The sequence below is a fragment of the Myxine glutinosa genome, chromosome 2 (assembly GCF_964187855.1).
Source record: "Myxine glutinosa chromosome 2, kmMyxGlut1.1, whole genome shotgun sequence".
NCBI classification, from domain to species: Eukaryota; Metazoa; Chordata; class Myxini; order Myxiniformes; family Myxinidae; genus Myxine; species Myxine glutinosa.
Window position 1 is genome coordinate 167,224,601 of NC_136262.1, and position 20,975 is coordinate 167,245,575.

At 46.1% G+C, this 20,975-nt stretch overlaps 1 protein-coding gene across 1 annotated transcript in view; it reads left to right on the forward strand.

Moving 5' to 3' along the window:
* The window catches only part of LOC137421088 (N-acetylaspartate synthetase-like), a 51,838-nt gene that overhangs the window by 849 nt on the left and 30,014 nt on the right, over positions 1–20,975 (forward strand). The window lies entirely within an intron of this gene.

The window sequence follows — 20,975 nt, forward strand, 5'->3', positions numbered from 1 at the left end:
CTTTTATTCTTTGGACTACTTTTTTTTTTTATTGTGTACATAGTCGAGGCTTGTGGAAGAGCGAGTAGGTAGGGCGACTATAATACACTGAATGGAACAGGACGAAACATGATAGAGGGAACAGCAGAGAGAAAGGGGAAAACACCAACAGCAGAGAAAAGGGGGAAAACACCAACAGCAGAGAAAAGGGGGAAAACACCAACAGCAGAGAGATGGGGGTAAACTCACCAACAGCAGAGAGATGGGGGTAAACTCACCAACAGCAGAGAGATGGGGGTAAACTCACCAACAGCAGAGAGATGGGGGTAAACTCACCAACAGCAGAGAGATGGGGGTAAACCCACCAACAGCAGAGAGATGGGGGTAAACTCACCAACACCAGAGAGATGGGGGTAAACTCACCAACAGCAGAGAGATGGGGGTAAACTCACCAACAGCAGAGAGATTGGGGTAAACTCACCAACACCAGAGAGATGGGGGTAAACTCACCAACAGCAGAGAGATGGGGGTAAACTCACCAACAGCAGAGAAATGGGGGTAAACTCACCAACAGCAGAGAGATGGGGGTAAACTCACCAACAGCAGAGAGATGGGGGTAAACTCACCAACAGCAGAGAGATTGGGGTAAACTCACCAACACCAGAGAGATGGGGGTAAACTCACCAACAGCAGAGAGATGGGGGTAAACCCACCAACAGCAGAGAGATTGGGGTAAACTCACCAACAGCAGAGAGAAGAGGGAAAACAACAACAGCAGAGAGAAGAGGGAAAACACCAACAGCAGAGAGAAGAGGGAAAACACCAACAGCAGAAAGAAGAGGGAAAACACCAACAGCAGAGAGATGGGGGTAAACACCAACAGCAGAGAGAAGAGGGAAAACACCAACAGCAGAGAGAAGAGGGAAAACACCAACAGCAGAGAGAAGAGGGAAAACACCAACAGCAGAGAGATGGGGGTAAACTCACCAACAGCAGAGAGAAGAGGGAAAACACCAACAGCAGAGAGATGGGGGTAAACCCACCAACAGCAGAGAGATGGGGGTAAACCCACCAACAGCAGAGAGATTGGGGTAAACTCACCAACAGCAGAGAGACGTGGGTAAACTCACCAACAGCAGAGAGATTGGGGTAAACTCACCAACAGCAGAGAGATGGGGGTAAACTCACCAACAGCAGAGAGATTGGGGTAAACCCACCAACAGCAGAGAGAAGGGGGAAAACACCAACAGCAGAGAGAAGGGGGAAAACACAAAAAGCAGAGAGAAGGGGGAAAACACCAACAGCAGAGAGATGTGGGTAAACTCACCAACAGCAGAGAGAAGGGGGTAAACTCACGAACAGCAGAGAGATGGGGGTAAACTCACCAACAGCAGAGAGAAGGGGGAAAACACCAACAGCAGAGAGATGGGGGTAAACTCACCAACAGCAGAGAGAAGGGGGAAAACACCAACAGCAGAGAGAAGGGGGTAAACTCACGAACAGCAGAGAGATGGGGGTAAACTCACCAACAGCAGAGAGATGGGGGTAAACTCACCAACAGCAGAGAGATTGGGGTAACTCACCAACAGCAAAGAGATGGGGATAAACTCACCAACAGCAGAGAGATGGGGATAAACTCACAAACAGCAGAGAGATGGGGGTAAACTCACGAACAGCAGAGAGATTGGGGTAAACTCACGAACAGCAGAGAGATTGGGGTAAACTCACAAACAGCAGAGAGATGGGAGAAAACACCAAAAGCATAGAGAAGGGGGAAAACACCAACAGCAGAGAGAAGAGGGAAAACACCAAAAGCATAGAGAACGGGGAAAACACCAACAGCAGAGAGATGGTGGTGAACTCACCAACAGCAGAGAGATGGGGGTAAACTCACCAACATCAGAGAGATGGGGGTAAACTCACGAACAGCAGAGAGATGGGGGTAAACTCATCAACAGCAGAGAGATGGGGGTAAACTCATCAACAGCAGAGAGAAGGGGGAAAACACCAACAGCAGAGAGAAGGGGGAAAACATCAACAGCAGAGAGATGGTGGTGAACTCACCAACAGCAGAGAGATGGGGGTAAACTCACCAACAGCAGAGAGATGGGGGTAAACTCACGAACAGCAGAGAGATGGGGGTAAACTCATCAACAGCAGAGAGATGGGGGTAAACTCACCAACAGCAGAGAGATGGGGGTAAACTTACGAACAGCAGAGAGATGGGGGTAAACTCATCAACAGCAGAGAGAAGGGGGAAAACACCAACAGCAGAGAGAAGGGGGAAAACACCAACAGCAGAGAGATGGTGGTAAACTCACCAACAGCAGAGAGATGGGGGTAAACTCACCAACAGCAGAGAGATGGGGGTAATCTCACCAACAGCAGAGAGATGGGGGTAAACTCACGAACAGCAGAGAGATTGGGGTAAACTCATCAACAGAAGAGAGAAGGGGGAAAACACCAAAAGCATAGAGAAGGGGTAAACTCACCAACAGCAGAGAGATTGGGGTAAACTCACGAACAGCAGAGAGATGGGGGTAAACTCACCAACAGCAGAGAGATGGGGGGAAACACCAACAATTTACTCATCAAATCATTCCCTTTCAAAAAAAATTCAATCTCTTACAGTCATTCCTTTCCACATTCTCGAAACTAACCTTTATTCCACCCCTCCTCTATCGTTTTCAAACGGATCTCAGACTTGAAAATCACAATAAACCCAGTTTGTAATAAATGTTCGTTTTTCATAAATCATCCACTTTCAAAACTCCCCCATCACACCTCCCTCCTCACCTCCAAGATCCCCCTCACCCCTCATTTTACCCTACCCCTCCCTTCCCGTGTCCTGTACCCGAGCCCCCCCTCCCTCTTCCTTAACGGTATGGACCTCAAACATCCGGGGCCTTTGCTCAAACCTGATTGATCTCTCCATACAGGTTGCTTCTGACAAACCAGACGTAATCTGCTTAACAGAAACTTTACTCCTTCAAGATGTCTCTGATTCCTTAATATCTCTTCCTGGTTACTCCCTCCTCCGGTATGATAGACCTGAGCCTTGTTGTGGTGGTGGGGTTGCTATCTTCATCAAAAACTCTCTTCCTCACTCTCCTTGCACTGCCCTCTCTCCTCCTCACCCCCAGGAGTACCTCTGGCGACGGCTTCCTCTCAGCTCCCACCTTTTGTTCATATGTGTTCGGTACCGTCCCCCAAACAGTGATGACTCCATCTACATCTCGCTGTCTGAGAATATGGACCAACTTCTATCTACCCATCCCAACTCTCTCTTCCTCATATGTGGTGATTTCAACTGTCACCATGCCAGTTGGCTGGGTGTGGGTACCTCTCTCACCAGCCATGGCTCTTCAGCAAAGGACTTCTGCGACTCACTGGGACTGACACAATCTGTCAATTTCCCAACCCGGATCTCAGTCATCGGAGCATCTTCTCTTCTAGACTTGGTTATGACAAACTTCCCTGCTAATGTCTGCTGCTCTTCTTCTGCTCCAATCGGTTCTTCTGATAATTTCCTTGTAAAAGTGAACATCTCACTGGCCATTCTCAGAGAGCCTCCTCAGCGCCGACGAGTCTGGCATTTTACTCAGGCTTGCTGGCATGGTCTTCAAGCAGCCATCAATCATCTGGACTGGTCTCCCATCTATACTCCCTCTGACATCAACTCTTCCTGGGAATTCTTCCAAAGTAAACTGCTCTCTCTCATGCACAGATTTATCCCTTCTCGTCTTCAGTTGTCTTACCCTTCCCCCCGTCCATGGTACACTGAAGCTTGTGGTGAGGCAGTTGCCATGAAGCAACTTGATTTCACCTCAGGGAAGGCTAATCCAACTGAAGGGAATCTCTGTTCCTTTCACAAAGCCCAGAACAAGTGTGTGACTACCCTCAGGAGAGCCAGGAAACAATATCTCTCTACTCTCAAGAGTGAACTCTCAAACCTGTCTCGCTCCTCCAGTTTCTGGTGTTTGTTCCCCTTCCATCCCCTCCCTTACCTCAAACGGCCACACAGCTGACACCGCATGTGAAAAAGCCGAATGCCTCACCTCTGTTTGCCTCAAAATCTTGTGTCCTGAACCCATCTCTCTCTGTGCCCACCTTTCCCAGTCGAACCCAGCTGCTTCTGGACTCTGCGTCCTTCTCTACTGACAAGGTGGAGAACTTTTGTCAAACCTCGACTCTGATTCTGCAACTGGACCACACGGCATCAGCCCACGGGTCCTAAAATCTTGCTCTGCCGCTCTATCTCAACCCTCTCTCTATTCTCTTCACCCTCTCTTTGCTCAAGGTCACCTGCCATCTCATTGGAAATCAGCCAACATTACCGCTTTACACAAAAAAGGTGCAAAAACAGATTCTTGCAACTACAGACCAATCAGCCTGCTCACAATAATCAGCAAAGTCATGGAATTAATCATTGCTTCTGACATCAAATCCTTCCTCTTCTTCAATGGTTTGATCTCGGATCATCAATTTGGATTCAGACCAGGTCACTCTACTCTGGACATGCTGATTCTGCTGTCTCAACAATGGATGGAGGTCCTTAATGCCAAACAGAAAATCAGAGTTCTCTCCCTCGACATATCACGTGCCTTTGATACGGTCTGGCACCCCGCTCTGCTCATCGAACTCTCCTCCTATGGTATCCTTGGAAATCTCCACGCATGGCTTGCGGACTTCCTCTCTGGTTGTACTCAACGTGTGGCCCTGAATGGATTTCTCTAATCTCCCCTTCCTGTTCAGGATGGAGTTCCCCAAGGCAGTGTTCTGGGCCCTGTGCTTTTTCTGATCTTCATCAATGATCTCTCCGACTCTCTGGAAAATCCTCTCTATCTCATTGCTGATGACTCCACTCTTTGCCGCTCCATTCCTCATCCCTCCGATCGGCAGTCTGCAGCCTCCTCACTCTCTGCAGACCTGGACAAAATCACAGACTGGTCAAACAAGTGAAATATGTCTTAAAATCCTGACAAATCTCACACTCTTATGATGTCTCTCCGAAAAGACCGACTGGACAACCCTCCCATCTACTTTCTGAACAATCCTCTCCAAGAAGTTCTGTCACTCAAGCTTTTGGGTCTCACTATTGTTACGTGCTCCTCCCCAAACCCCGGTCACGGTGTACCTCCGAGCCCCAAGAGGAGCCACGGCAGAAAGATATGTTATTCTGTGTGTCAAAGAACAATGGTGAAACCACACCAATTGTTACCAACAAACAAGTATTGTATTAAGGTCACAAAAGAATAACAGCACAAAAACAATAGTAATCAAATAATTGTACAACCAATATATCATTCCTATGATGGTTCCATCAGTTTCATACAATATAACTCACTGTGCTCCAAGTGAGCGAAAAGAACATTCCCAATGTCTCTGTCCCAGCTTCAAGCCAAAGTCAATCCATGCTCCAGTGATGGTCAGAACGATGTTATATTGAGACCAGAATCTCGTTCGGTTAACAGTCACACTGCCAAAGATGGGCAAAGGTGTCCTCAATAGGCGACTGGGAAATCACACCTTCGGGTATGGATGTTCAACGGCTCCCCACACGGCGAACCGCAAATTCCCAATCTAAATCCACGTTACACATGCAAACCAGGCTAATGGCTGGATGCGTTGAAATGGTTGGAGGGAGGTGAAAAACCTGGAGCGATGCGAAATCAGGCGCGAGGCAAAATGGCCAACGGTCCGTTCTCGAGACGTAATGGCACTCCAATGATTCTCTTCGGAATCAATCCCAAAACCTGTCACGCAGGTTTATCTGTCACAGCGATAACAACTCTGTCGCAGGAATCCCTTTCCCAGGAAACCCCAAAGTTCGCTAGTGACCCCCGTTCACCAGCGTTTGCTCCAGACCTCCAATCAGCTCGGCTCCTTCTCCGAGCTCACTCGCTCCGCCTCTTCTTCCTCTGCTTCTTTGTCCTCTTCTTCGTCCGGTTCCCGATCCGGTTTCCGGTTTCTTTTTAAAACATTAATTTTTTTTACCTTTTGATAACAGTTATCTCCAATTCTCTTAAACGATAACAATAATAGTACATGGAACCAAAAATGTTTACAGTGGATGAGAACCACAACAACGGAAGTGACGAATCCGTAACACTTTCCCCCCCCTCAAGAAAGAAAGTTGGAACATAGTAAAAACTTTCTTTGCATGCAAAAACTCTTTTAACAAACAAAAGTAAAACTCACCCCGAAATGATCAAATCACGTGAGCAACAATAATTAATATTCCCCAAAAATAAAGCAACAAAACTTCCAAACAACCTACAGGAATTTTCAAAGTTAGTTCACTCTGGATAAAGCATCAGCAACGACATTGTCCCTGCCCTTTACATGTTCAATTCCCAAGTTGAACTCCTGTAAAGCCAAACTCCATCTCATCAACCTCTGATTTTTATTTTTCATTTTTTGAATGAAGGTTAAGGGGTTGTGATCAGTGAAGACTTTTATAGGAAAGGTAGTAGTTCCCAGATACACCTCATAATGCTGAAGCGCTAGCAGGAGAGCAAGGGTCTCTTTTTCCACGGTGGTATAATTTGCCTGATGTTTGTTAAACTTTTTCGAATAGTAGCACACCGGGTGATCCACGCCATCACCATCTTCCTGTAATAGAACTGCCCCAGCCCCCACCTCACTTGCATCAATGGCCAACTTGAAAGGTGCTTGAAAATCCAGGGCTGCTAGGACAGGAGAGCTCATTAATATTGCTTTGACGTGGGCAAAGGCGGCCTGACATTTGTCATCCCAAACAAACTTGGTCTCTTTCCTCAGCAAATTCGTTAAAGGGGCTACCACATCGGAAAAATTCCTGCAGAACCGCCGGTACCAACCAGCCATACCCAATAATCTCATAAGCTCCTTCTTCCCTTTTGGAATTTGGAAGCAATCAATGGCTTCTATCTTGGCTGTCACCGGTTGCACCTGACCCTGACTGACCACATGGCCTAGGAACACCACCTGTGCTTTTACAAACTCGCTCTTAGATAAGTTGATGGTCAACCCTGCCTCGGTCAGTTTCTTGAAAAATGCATGAATTTGTTTAATATGATCTTCCATGGTCATGGTGTGGATGATGACATCATCCAGATAAGCCTCCACCCCCTCAAGGTCTGCAATGAGCTTATTAATCAGCCGTTGAAATGTAGCAGGCCCGTTTTTCAATCCAAAGGGAAGAACCTTGTACTGATACAACCCATTTGGTGTGACTAAAGCTGAGACTTCCTTGGCTCTATCAATAAGAGGAATCTGCCAATACCCTTTCAGCAAGTCAAATTTAGTTACAAATTTAGCTGGGCCTATTCTATCAATACAGTCATCATTCCTCGGGATGGGATATGAGTCGGTCTTGGTCACTGCATTAACCCGTTTTAAATCTGTACAACAGTGAAAACTGCCATCGGGTTTTGGAACCAACACACATGGTGAGCTCCATTCACTGCTGCTTGGTTCGATGATGTCATTCTCCAACATATACTGAACCTCCTTCCTAAGATACTCCATCTTCACAGGGTTCATCCGATAGGGGTGTTGCTTCACAGGAGTGGCTTCCCCCACCTCAATATCATGATATACCAAGTCAGTATGACCAGGTACATCTGTGAACAAATGTGCAAACTCAAAAATTAGGCTGGATAGTTGTCCTTGTTGTTCGCTCGTCAAATAACCTAATTTCTCATCTAAATGACTCAACACTTCCGTGTTCGTCAATCTGGGACAAGCCTGGTCATCATTGTTATCAAACTTCACACCGGCGTCAACCTCTGGATTCTCTTGCACCCCGACTACAGGCACGACAGGTGAGACAGGAACCATTTTTTTCACAGGCTTCCTCTCATAATATTTCTTCAGTCGGTTGACATGACACAGCTGCCGCTTTTTCCATTGGTCGGGAGTTGTCACCACGTAATCTGTTTCATTAACCCTCCTTTCGATTGCATAGGGACCAAAATACCTAACCTGTAGTGGCTGACCTAGAACAGGAAGCAACATGAACACTCGGTCCTCAAGACTGAAATTTCTTATCTGAGATATCTTGTCATGTCTCACTTTCATTTTATCCTGTGTCACTTCAAGTGTCTTCTCGCAACTTCACAAGCCTTTGCCAATCTGTGCCTAACCGTTGACACATACTCCGCCACTGTTGACTGTGACTCCTCCTGTAGCCACTGTTCTTTCACCAATTTCAATGGTCCTCGAACTGCGTGTCCAAACACAAGTTCAAAAGGACTGAATCCCAATGACTCCTGAACAGACTCCCTCGTAGCAAACAACAATAAGGGTATTCCCTCATCCCAATCCTTGTCACATTCAAAACAATAAGTTCTGATCATATTCTTCAATGTCTGGTGAAACCTTTCCAAGGCCCCTTGGCTCTCGGGATGGTAAGTGCTTGATCTTACTTGCTCCACTCCCAACAGGTGTATCACTTGCTGAAAAAGCGTAGACATGAAATTGGAACCCTTATCAGACTGGATGACCTTAGGTAGGCCAACCAAAGTGAAAAATTTAATCAAGGCCTTCGCAATAACTGCCACAGTAATTTTTCTAAGAGGCACTGCCTCTGGGAACCTTGTGGAAGCGCACATAATGGTCAGCAAATACTGATGTCCAGCCTTAGTTTTAGTTAAAGGGCCTACACAGTCAATAATGACTCGGCTGAATGGCTCTTCAAAAGCTGGAATTGGTTTTAAAGGTGCGGATGGGACTTTCTGATTAGGTTTTCCCACCAGCTGGCAAGAGTGTCAAGATTTACAGAACTCCGCCACATCACGTCGCAATCCTGGCCAGAAAAAATGTACCAAAATTCTGTCACACGTCTTGTTCACTCCAAGGTGCCCGGCCAAAGGTGTCTCATGCGCCAAACTCAATATCTCCTTCCGGTACGGCGGTGGCACCACAATTTGGTTATGAACTTTCCACTCATCGTTTGCTGGCACCTGCGGTGGTCTCCATTTTCTCATTAGTATTTCCCCTTTCATGAAGTAACCAACAGGTATCTTCATAGCCTCTTCCTCTGTAACGGCTTTATCAATCAAACTCCGGAGCTCGGAATCTCCGTGTTGTTCTTCAACAAGTCTCTTTCGGACCAGCACCGTTTGTTCAACCTCGTTCCCAGATGTCTCCGACGGACACTCCATTTCCTCTTTGGTTCCAGATGCCACCTTTTCCTTAAGTTCCTTGATGTCACTCCCTTTCCTATTACCTCTTTCAGAATTTTCCTCCAATACCTCTAAGGAACCCAAATCCACATCGCCTTCCTTCTCCTTCTCTTCATAGCGCTTCCTACCCATAGCACGAGTCACTGCACAGGATGGAAAGATACCCGGAATCTCCTGCTCTAACTGTGCTGTGTTATTATCCATACTAGGCTTTTCAACCAACATTGGATTACCAGAAACTCGACCACCGGCCAAATCATTCCCGATAATAAAAGAGATTCCCTCTACAGGAAGAGTGGCTTGTAACCCCACAGTGACCGGTCCTGACACCAACTCAGACTCTAAATGGATGACATGAAGAGGAGCTTTAACATAGCCACCAACCCCCTGTAAAAGAACACTAACACCAGTTGCCGTCTTCTCTGACAATGGCAAAATGCCCTCAAGCATCAAAGATTCATGTGCTCCTGTGTCCCTCAATACCCTAACAGGTCTCTGGTTAGTGAAGTCCCCATCCAGTGACACAAACCCCTCTGAAATAAAAGGTTTGTAACCCTCTTGAACAAGGTCGTTCTGTGATGCCGTAACTTTGGCATGGGAACCTTCACAAGGCACTGTCCACCAAGGACGATTTCTCGCATTGGCCAATGCATTCGGAGTTGTACTAGTCTGACTCCGCTCCTGATTTTTCCTTTTCAGGGCGTAACATTGGGACATCAAATGCCCAGGTTTCTTGCAAAAAGCGCAAGTCGGCCTGAAGGAGAAACTCGTGGTCTGCCTCGGGCCCCCCGGAAGATAGGTATGTCTTGGAACTGCAGTCTTCTGATCCCTAAAAGTCGCGGTATCAGATTTGTCAGCGTAGTCCTCTCTAGGCCGCCTCCATGAAAATTTGTTCTCCGAACCTGATTTAACATAACTCCCCTGGCTAACTCTAGGCGGGAAGTTAGGTTTGTGGAACCCCATCCTGTGTGTCAAGGCATAGTCATCTGTCACGGTTGCTGCTTCATACAACTCTGGTACTTTCTTCTCATCCAGATGTACTTTAATGTCCACGTGGACACACTGTTTGAATTCCTCCACCAAGATCAATTGTCGCAACAGGTTGAACTCTTTCCCAATCTCCTTCGAGTCACACCACCTATCAAACATGGTTTCCTTCATTCTGGCAAACTCCACATGGGTCGCACTCTCCCTCTTCCTGGCATTCCTGAATTTTTGCCGTTAAGCTTCAGGGACCAATTCATAGGCTTTGAGAATGGCGTTCTTCACTATCTCATAATCTGCACATTGGTCAATCGGTAAAGCCGAATAGATATCTTGAGCTTTACCCACCAGAACACTTTGCACTAACATAGTCCAGGACCCCACAGGCCATTTTAGCATTTGAGCCACCTTCTCAAAATGTAAAAAAAACTTGGCTACCTCCTTTTCATTGAAGGGTGGAACCAGCCTCACATGCCTACCAACATTCCAAGAGTTCTGACTAGTTGTCGAAATAGCTGGCATGGCTACTACTTCTCTCCATTCCCCCAGTAATTCCAGCTCCTTGAGTTAAAGTTCCTTCTGATACTCCATGTCACGTTCCTTTAACTCCCGTTCGGCTCTCCTTTCCTCTGCTCTTTCCTCTGCTCTTCTTTCTTCTTCGGCCCTCCTTTCCTCGGCTCTTCTCTCCTCGAGTTCTCATTCCCGTTCTGCTCTTTCCTTTTCCGCTTTCCATTCCAACTCTTTTAACCTTTCCTGGCTCTGCCGTTGCATCTCCATTTTCCAGAGCTCCACATTTCCTTTTTCCTCTGGTAACCAATCCAAGGCTACCTCTTCCCATGTTCCTTGTCCCACTAGAGATTCCACCACCAATGTCTGAATCTCTGCTTTCTTCATACTAACTCGGACCTCCAAGTTAAAACATTTGGCCAATATCATGAGTTCCGATCTTTTTAACGCCTGGAACTGTGCCTCATTAGGGGACGCCGCAAACTCTTCTGCATCAAACACCATGGTGACTCTATCAGTTAGCATCTGTTAACTTTCACACAAAAAAAATCCAATTTTTTTGAAAAATTTGGGAATGTTGGAAAATTCCAAATTTGGGAATTTTGGGAATGTTGGGGAATTCTATCCCGGACGAGCCCCCAATTTATGTTACGTGCCCCTCCCCAAACCCCGGTCAAGGTGTACCTCCGAGCCCCGAGAGGAGTCACGGCAGAACGATATGTTATTCTGTGTGTCAAAGATCAATGGTGAAACCACACCAATTGTTACCAACAAACAAGAATTGTATTAAGGTCACACAAGAATAACAGCACAAAAACAACAGTAATCAATTGCACAATCAATATATCATTCCTATGATGGTACCATCAGTTTCGTACAATATAACTCACTGTGCTCCAAGTGAGCGAAAAGAACATTCCCAATGTCTCTGTTCCAGCTTCAAGCCAAAGTCAATCCACGCTCCAATGATCGTCAGAACGATGTTATATCGAGACCAGAATCCCGTTCGGTTGACAGTCACACTGCCAAAGATGGGCAAAGGTGACCTCAAGAGGCGACTGGGAAATCACACCTTCGGGTATGGATGTTCAATGGCTCCCCACATGGCGAGCTGCAAATTCCCACTCAAAATCCACGTTACACATGCAAACCAGGCTAATGGCTGGATGCGTTAAAATGGTTTGAGTGAGGTGAAAAACATGGAGCAATGCGAAATCAGGCGAGAGGCAAAATGGCCAACGGTCCGTTCTCGAGACGTAATGGCACTCCAATGATTCTCTTCCGAATCAACCGCAAAACCTGTCACGCAGGTTTATCTGTCACAGCGATAACAACTCTGTCGCAGGAATCCCTTTCCCAGGAAACCCCAAAGTTCGCGAGTGACCCCCGTTCGCCAGCGTTTGCTCCAGACCTCCAAGTAGCTCGGCTCCTTCTCCGACGTCACTCACTCCGCCTCTTCTTCCTCTTCTTCTTTGTCCTCTTCTTCGTCCGGTTCCCGATCCGGTTTCCGGTTTCTTTTTAAAACATTAATTTTTTTTACCTTTTTAAAACAGTTATCTCCAATTCACTTAAATGATAACAATAATAGTACATGGAACCAAAAATGTTTACAGTGGATGGGAACCACAACAATGGAAGTGACGAATCCGTAACACTATCTGCCACGATCTTTTTTTTTTTTTTTTTTTTTTTTTGTTGTTGTATACAAGATCGAGGCTCGTGAAAGAGCGAACATTAATCACACAGAAAGACAAACCGACACATAAAACATATAACATCGGGAGCGGTAGACAAGATGGGGAGAGAGGGGGAAGGACACAAACACAACATTTGAGAGCAGGGACCGAGAGACATGGAGACATCGAGAGATCTGAGAGAGGGCGAGGGCTTTGGGGGGGGGGCATGGGAAGGGGGCGGTGGGAGAGGTATAAAACATATGGACACTGCCAGGACTTCCAGGAAAGAAGTTGGAATTTCAAACAAGGTGGATCTGGGGTGAATTAGCGGGGGTAGAAAAGATCAAGGTTTTGGATGGGGGAAGAAAAGAGATGGTGGTGAACAGCTGTTTTAAAGACCTGGAGGGAGGAGTGGGATTGAAGGGAGTGAGGGAGTTTGTTCCAGAGGCGGGAGAAAAGAGGAATGAAAGAGTGAAGGTGAGCAGAGAGCCGAGATTTCGGCAGTTTAACCATCAGAGGGTTGCTGGCAGATCTTGTGCGACCTGTAGGAATATTTGGGGGACAGAGCACAGAGAGAGCTGGGGGTGCAAGGCCGGAGAGGAGTCGGTAGAAGACAGAAAGACCACCTACCTGCCTGCGGTGAGTGAGTGAAAGGCCCTCAGAGATAGCTTCATCGCGGGAGATTCCAATAATTCTGAAAGCTTTGGTTTCAACAGCGTGAAGCCGAGCTAGGTGTGAGGCAGGAGCACCGGCCCATAGGGGAGAACAGTATTCCATTGAGCTGCGGATGAAAGCCTTGTATGTGGTGAGGAGCTCAGGTGTGCCGAGGAAGGACTTCGCACGACGGAGGATGCCCAGTCGGCGACTGGCTTTGGAGGCCAGCTTGGAAATGTGGTTTTCCCAAGAAAGATCATGGCAGATAGTGAGACCCAAAATCTTGAGCAACAGAACTTCTTGGAGAGGATTGTTGAGAAAGTAGATGGGAGGGTTGTCCAGTCGATCTTTTCGGAGAGACATAGTAAGAGTGTGAGATTTGTCAGGATTGAAAGACATGTTCCACTTGTTTGACCAGTCTGTGATTTTGTCCAGGTCTTCAGAGAGTGAGGAGGCAGCAGACTGCCGATCTGAGGGAAGAGGAATGGAGCGGCAGAGAGTGGAGTCATCAGCAAAGAGATAGAGAGGATTTTCGAGAGAGTCAGAGAGATCATTGATGAAGACCAGAAAAAGCACGGGGCCCAGAACACTGCCTTGGGGAACTCTAGCCTGAACAGGAAGAGGAGATGAGAGAAACCCATTCAGGGCCACATGTTGACGACGACTAGAGAGGAAGTCCGCCAGCCATGCGTGGAGATTTCCATGGATACCAAAGGAGGAGAGTTTGGTGAGCAGAGCGGGGTGCCAGACCGTGTCGAAGGCACGTGATATGTCGAGGGAGACAGCTCTAATTTCCTGTTTGGCATTGAGGACCTCCATCCATTGTTGAGACAGCAGAAGCAGCATGTCCAGAGTAGAGTGACCTGGTCTGAAACCAAATTGATGATCAGAGATCAAGCCATTGGAGAAGAGGAAAGATTTCATATCCGAAGCAATGATGGATTCCATGACTTTGCTGATAATTGGGAGAAGGCTGATTGGTCTGTACTTGCTAGGATCTGTTTTTGCACCTTTTTTGTGCAAAGCGGTGATGTGGGCTGATTTCCAAGCAGATGGCAGTTGACCTTGAGCAAAAGAGAGGGTGAAGAGAACAGAGAGAGGGTGAGATAGAGCAGCAGAGCAGGATTTTAGGACCCGTGGGCTGATGCCGTCGGGTCCAGTTGCAGAATCAGAGTCGAGGGTTGACAGAAACTTTACCACCTTGTCAGGAGGAAAGGACACGGAGTCCAGGAGCAGCAGGGTACGACTGGGTATGGTGGGTACAGAGAGGGATGGGTTTGGGACACAAGATTTAGAGGCAAACACAGAGTTGAGGCATTCAGCTTTTTCACATGCGGAGTCAGCTGTGTAGCCGTTTGAGGTACGGGAGGGGATGGAGGGGGAACAAACACCAGAAACGGATTTGACCAGACGCCACCAGGATTTGGAAGAGGGAGACAGATAAGAGAGTTCGGTCTTGAGAACGGAGAGATATTGTTTCCTGGCTCTCCTGAGGGTGGACACACACTTGTTTCGGGCTTTGTGAAAGGAAATGAGATTTCCTTCCGTTGGATTTGCTTTCCAGGAGACGAAGGCAAGTTGTTTCTGGGCAACAGCCTCACCACAAGATTCCGTGTACCATGGACGGGAGGAAGGGTATGACAACTGAAGACGAGATGGGATAAATCTGTGCATGAGAGAGAGCAATTTACTTTGGAAGAATTCCCAGGATGAGTTGATGTCAGAGGTGGTAGAGATGGGAGACCAGTCCAGATGATTGATGGCTGCTTGAAGACCATGCCAGTTGGCCTGAGTGAAATGCCAGACTCGTCGACGCTGAGCAGGCTCCCTGAGGATGGTCAGAGAGATGTCCACTTTAACAAGGACATGATCAGATGATCCGATCGGAGCAGAAGAAGAGCAGCAGACATTTTCAGGGAAGTTAGTCATAACCAAGTCCAGAAGAGAAGATGTTCCGTTGACTGAGATCCAGGTCGGGAAATTGACAGATTGTGTCAGTCCCAGTGAGTTGCAGAAGTCCTTTGCTGAAGAGCCATGGCTGGTGAGAGAGGTACCCACACCCAGCCAACTGGCATGGTGACAATTGAAATCACCACATATGAGGAAGAGAGAGTTGGGATGAGTAGATAGAAGTTGGTCCATATCATCAGACAGCGAGATGTAGATGGAGTCATCACTGTTTGGTGGACGGTACAACACACATATGAACAAGAGGTGGGAGCGAAGGGGAAGCCGTAGCCAGAGGTATTCCTGGGGGTGAGGTGGAGAGAGTGCAGTGCAGGGCGAGTGAGGAAGAGAGTTTTTGATAAAGATAGCAACCCCGCCTCCAGGACGAGGCTCAGGTCTATCATACCGGAGGAGGGAGTAGCCCGGGAGAGATACTATGGAATCAGAGACATCATAAAGGAGGAAAGTTTCTGTTAAGCAGATCACGTCTGGTTTGACAGAAGCAACCTGTATGGAGAGATCAGTTAAGTTTGAACGAAGGCCCCGGATGTTTGAGGTCCATACCGTTAATGAAGAGGAAGGGGGAGCATCAGATACAGAACAGGGGGGAGGAGGGGTAGGGTAAGATGTGGAAGAGGTGGAAGAGATAGGGAGAGCTGTTGAAGGTGTGTCAGAGATTTCAGAATAGCTCGGAGAAAGGGAAGGATGGGGCGGACAAAAGGTTTGATGGTGATTGGGTGAGCCACAATGAGGTGTTATTTGAGGAGGGGGAAGAGCGAGGCAGAAGGTTGGGGGAGATGGAGGTGAGAGTTTGAAGGGGGAAGAAGCGGGGAGGACGCTTTGAGGAGGGGGAGTGAGAGGGGGGAAATTGAGAAGCAATGAGGGTGGGGAGATTTGAAGGGGAGGGGTGAGGGGGGAGTTTGGGAGGGAAGGGACAAGGGGAGGGATTTGAAAGGGATGGGATATGGGGGAGATTTGGAGGGGAGGGGTGAGGCAGGAGTCTAGGAGGGGAGGGGCGAGGGGGCGTCTTGGCGGGGAGGGGTGAGGGGGTAGTTTAGGAGGGAGGGGGCAAGGGGGGAGATTTGAAAGGGATGGGTGATGGGGAAGATTTGGAGGGGAGGGGTGATGGGGAAGATTTGGAGGGGAGGGGTTATGGGGAAGATTTGGAGGGGAGGGGTGAGATTGGATTTTTGAAAGTGTACGATTTATGGGAAACGAACATTTATTGCAAAATGAGTTTCTTGTGACCTTCGAGTTAAAAATACGTTTAAGGACGCTGGATGGAGGATGGAGTCCAGGAGAGTTTAGGGAATGTAGAAAAAAGGCACTATAGGAGATGGATATTTTTTTTGGGATGAATTGATTTGGTGAGCAAGTCGAAAGCAGCCTTTTAAAGAAGAAGAAGAAAAAGGTGTTATAAAATATGACGGAATACATAACTTGAGGGGAAAGTGTAAACATTGAAGGTTAATGAGTGAAAACTATCTGGGGAAATGGGGGAGAAACACGTGGTCGAAGAACGAACGAACGAATAAGAATGAATAAACGAATGAGAACAGAGAAGGAAATGTTTTTTTTTTTGTTTGTTTGTTTTTTTTTGAGTTGAGATTTACACAAGGAAGTAGGCTATGGGTGAAAAGCCTGGGAATACAGAGAACGAAAGTTATTGGATCACAAACGACGGACCGCTGAGAGAAAAACAAAGCCTCAAGGTTGTACAGTGCACACTGTACAAGGCCTCAAGACACGACACGGCAAACAGACGATCAATTTATGAAAGATAAACACCGAGAAACAACCAAAGTTGCACACAATAACTTCACACACCGAAAGATAAATACAGTTTCGACAAAATACAATTGTGAACAGACTTAACTTCGAAAAACGTGGAGACCGTGTGGAGCTTCGAAAATCCCTCCCACCGTCTCCGAGATCTCGCGAGATCCTGATCCTTTCCTGGGAAAACCACATTTCCAAGCTGGCCTCCAAAGCCAGTCGCCGACTGGTCACCCTCCATCGTGCGAAGTCCTTCCTTGGCACACCTGAGTCCTCACCACAAACAAGGCTTTAATCCGCAGCTCAATGGAATACTGTTCTCAATGGAATACTGCTGCTGCCTCACACCGAGTTCGGCTTCACGCCGTTGAAACCAAAACTTTCAGAATCATTGGAATCTCCCGCAATGAAGCTAAATCCGAGGGCCTTGCACTCACGGCTCTCTCTCTCAGGCAGGTTGGTGGTCTTTCTGTCTTCTACCGACTCCTCTCCGGCCTCGATCCCCCAGCTCCGTCTGTGCTCTGTCCCCCAAATATTCCTACAGGTCGCACAAGATCTGCCTCCAACCCTCTTATGGTTAACCTGCCAAAATCAGGACTCTCTATTCACCTTCACACTTTCATTCCTCTTCTCTCCCACCTCTGAAACAAACTCCCCCACTCCCTTCAATCCCACTCCTCCCTCCAGGTCTTTAAAACAGCTGTTCACCACCATCTCTTATCTTCCCCCATCCAAAACCTTGATCTTTTCTACCCCCGTTATTTCACCGCAGAACCACTTTTTTGAAATACCAACTTCTTTCCTGGAAGACCTAGCAGTGTCCATGTGTTTTATACCTCTCCCACCCCCCCTCCTTCCCGTGCCTCCTCCTTCCAAGCCCTCTCCCTCCCACAGATCTCCCGATGTCCCTGCTCTCAAATGTTTTACTTGTGTGCTTCCCTATTAGACCATGGGCCGTACCTAATTTTTCTGCTTAGTTTTTGAATTTCATAGTCTCCTCATGGTGACTACTTTAAACCTTACTTAATATATTCCTCATATGTGCCTGAACCCAAAATCAAATGTTCCCAAGCTTGAAAATTGAGTGCTACTGAGAATTTCACAAAAAAACAAAGAAATACATAGAAATGGTTGCTAAGGTAATTTTACCCTAGCAACGGTGACACATAGGCATTTTCTGTGGGTTTAGAGCACAGAAATGTAACAAATGGGCAGAAGAAATACTTGTAAAAGACTCCATTTATATAAACACATCCATAACATTATGTTAAATGTTGATATGAGGGTCTTTGTAGTGTCTTACACAATGAATTACGGGAGACATCAATGGTTAAATTAGTACAGTTCATAGCGGGTAGTAAACTAATTTGGAACACCACTGCCATCATCTTTTCACCAAACAGAATAGTTTAAAATGCAAACATCTCACAACCATGTGTTTAAATGAAGAAAAAACATACCCCTTATTAGTCCCCTACCGGTGTACACCGGAGGGGACTATAGGTTTGTACGCCGTCCCTCCGTCCGTCAGTCCGTCAGTCCGTCAGTCCGTCAGTCTGTCAGTCTGTCAGTCCGTCACGCAAAGAACAGTTTTCCGGACTTTTTTGTCTAAACGCTTAATGCTAATGATTTCAAACTTGGTACGTGGTTTCCTCATGATAAGTTACAGATCAAGTTCGAACCTCACGACGTTTCGATCATTTTTGACAAAGTTATGGCACTTTGAACTTTGGGAATTCTGATAATTCTGATGATCCTTAACTCAGTGCCATTTTAAGTTTTAATTTCCTTTAAAAAAGATTTTCTCTGCAATAAATAATTGGACCGATTGAGATCAAATTTTCACCATAGTAGGGACTCGGTCTGTAGAATATTTTAATCGTAATTATGACGTCACAGGTCACGTGGTTCGGGCGCCATATTGTTTTTCGTGAAAACATGAAAACTCCTTTTTCTCTGCAACGGCTGAACAGATCGAGGCCAAACATTGCAGGCAGCATCGCATACCGATAACGAACAAAAAAGTGAGCGAGCATGATGTCATGCGTCACATGGTTTCAGAGTTATGACGTTTTTAATCATGAACCTTTAAAACCGAGCCTCTCCCTCATTTTTGATCCAATCGAGGGGAAACTACACAGATCTGTTCCGCATGTCAGTCTACTAAAATGTCCTTTTGGAATTTGCGATAGCTCACGTGGTTTGGCAGATATCGTTAATTAAACGAAAATATTTTTAAAATGGATATCTCTTGAATCGCTTTATTGATCGACGTGAAACTTCATACTATAGTAGAAGTCATGAAGAGTAACAAGTCTGCAAAATTTCAAAATGATTGGATGTACGGTCTGGAAGCTAGAAGTTGTTATTGTGTGAAGAAGAAGAGGCGTCAACTATGCGGATTTAATTATTTATCACATGTACAGACTGAAAGCATCGTTGAACACGACCTGTCGCGGTCATTTTAACCTCAAATAAAATTCTAATTTAAGATTTGTCAATAGCTGAGGTATATTAACACGAATAAAACAGATTTGGTCAAATTCTGACTTTTTTAACTCGATCACATTTGACAGAGTTGTGACAAGCTGAGGAAGAAGAAACCTCACATTGGCTTCTCCAATGTGCCATAAAAAGATGGATATCTCTTGAATCGCTAGTACCTCAGACCGTGAGTTGGTAATAATTTATATAATTTACACAGTGCAATACGTGCAGGCCGCTCCACGGAGCGACCTTGCGGGCTTATCAACGAGGCGAGGCGTGACACACACGTGTCTCAGCATACCTCAGATCAGGTTTGAAAACCAGCATCAACCGTACATAAATTTGCATATTCGATCATTTTTGACAAAGTTATGGCACTTTGAACTTTGGTAGGGGACATGTATTGCAGCGCAATACTCAGAATGCTTGTTTATTTTATATCTCTGTTCATCCAGTTTAATGTTTGCTTGAAAAACTTACATCCAGTCCCATCCTCGCTTGTGCTCATACTTTATTACAAAATATTTCCCTCTTTTTACAGTGTTTTCAATTACTAAATTTTGTTTCTCCTATTTCATACTTCGTACACAGGCACTTTATTTTCCCCTCCACTCCCCCCTCTCTTTCTCTTTCTCTTTCTTTTGTCCTTTCTCTCCGTCACTCTCCTCTCACATCTAAGTATTCGTACATGTAATGTTACAAACGAATTGCGTACAGTGCAATGAGTAACTTCTGTCTTGGTTGGTGTCTTTCATACAAGCTGAAGACATTATAAAAATCATCAATTCATGATAATGTCAATCACTGAAAAGAAGCATACATCATAATATTATGTTAAAACCTGCAAAATATTTATAATGATGTGGCATTATATATTTCTCAGAACATTTAAAAGCAAGGTTTAGGTTGTAACTGGTCATCATTTACGCAATGAAGCAATCTTTGTCAATTTCATTAAGTCATGATGAAATGAATTCAGTAATGATCTTCAAGTCTTATAGTCAGGGCCCTTAGGGATATTTTGGGGCCGTTTGGTTCAAATTCTTCCAAAAGCACCAAATTTGGCCCAGATGTTGCCCATGCCATACTCTTTCGATTTTTGACGGGCGCCAAGACGGGCGTCACCCCCCCCCCTCCCCGGGGGCCCCATATTGGCGAAATACTAAATGGCCGCCACCCGGATTAGAGGAAAATCAGTGAAATAACCAAAAGGGTTGGAATCATGTATGATACCACTTTTCAGGGGTTTTCGAGGTCGAGGAATCCAATTATGATGTTATTTTGATGATTCGAGGTCAAGGTCAATCCTCAAGGTCATCTTAAAAGTCATTTTTGAGTCAAACATGTCGGTTTTTGAGTTTTTTGTCAAGATTTACGCGAGGTTCACCATTTTATGTTTCTGGGTTGGGTAATCGAACTCTGACCTTATTTTTGACAATTAGAGGAAATATTTACATGTCTATTTCCTAATTTTCAGGCATATGCAGTTCATCGGTCTAATTACAAAGGTACGGATTTTGATGTTTTATGAACTGTATGCCATATCCTTGTGTTTAATTTTTGTGCGATCATGATCCGCATGTGTACATGATTGTATACATGTCATAAATATGACGTCATAGGTCATGTGACCTGGCGGCCATATTGGATTTATATGAAAACCTTAAAAATGGATCCCTGCCTTCATTTTTCGATCGATTCATTTTGAACTTTGACCACTGTTACGTGGTCCCCTCGGTGAATACCTGGTCTCGGTGACCCCCGGACCGTGAGAGGAACTCCGCCAGCAAGCTGT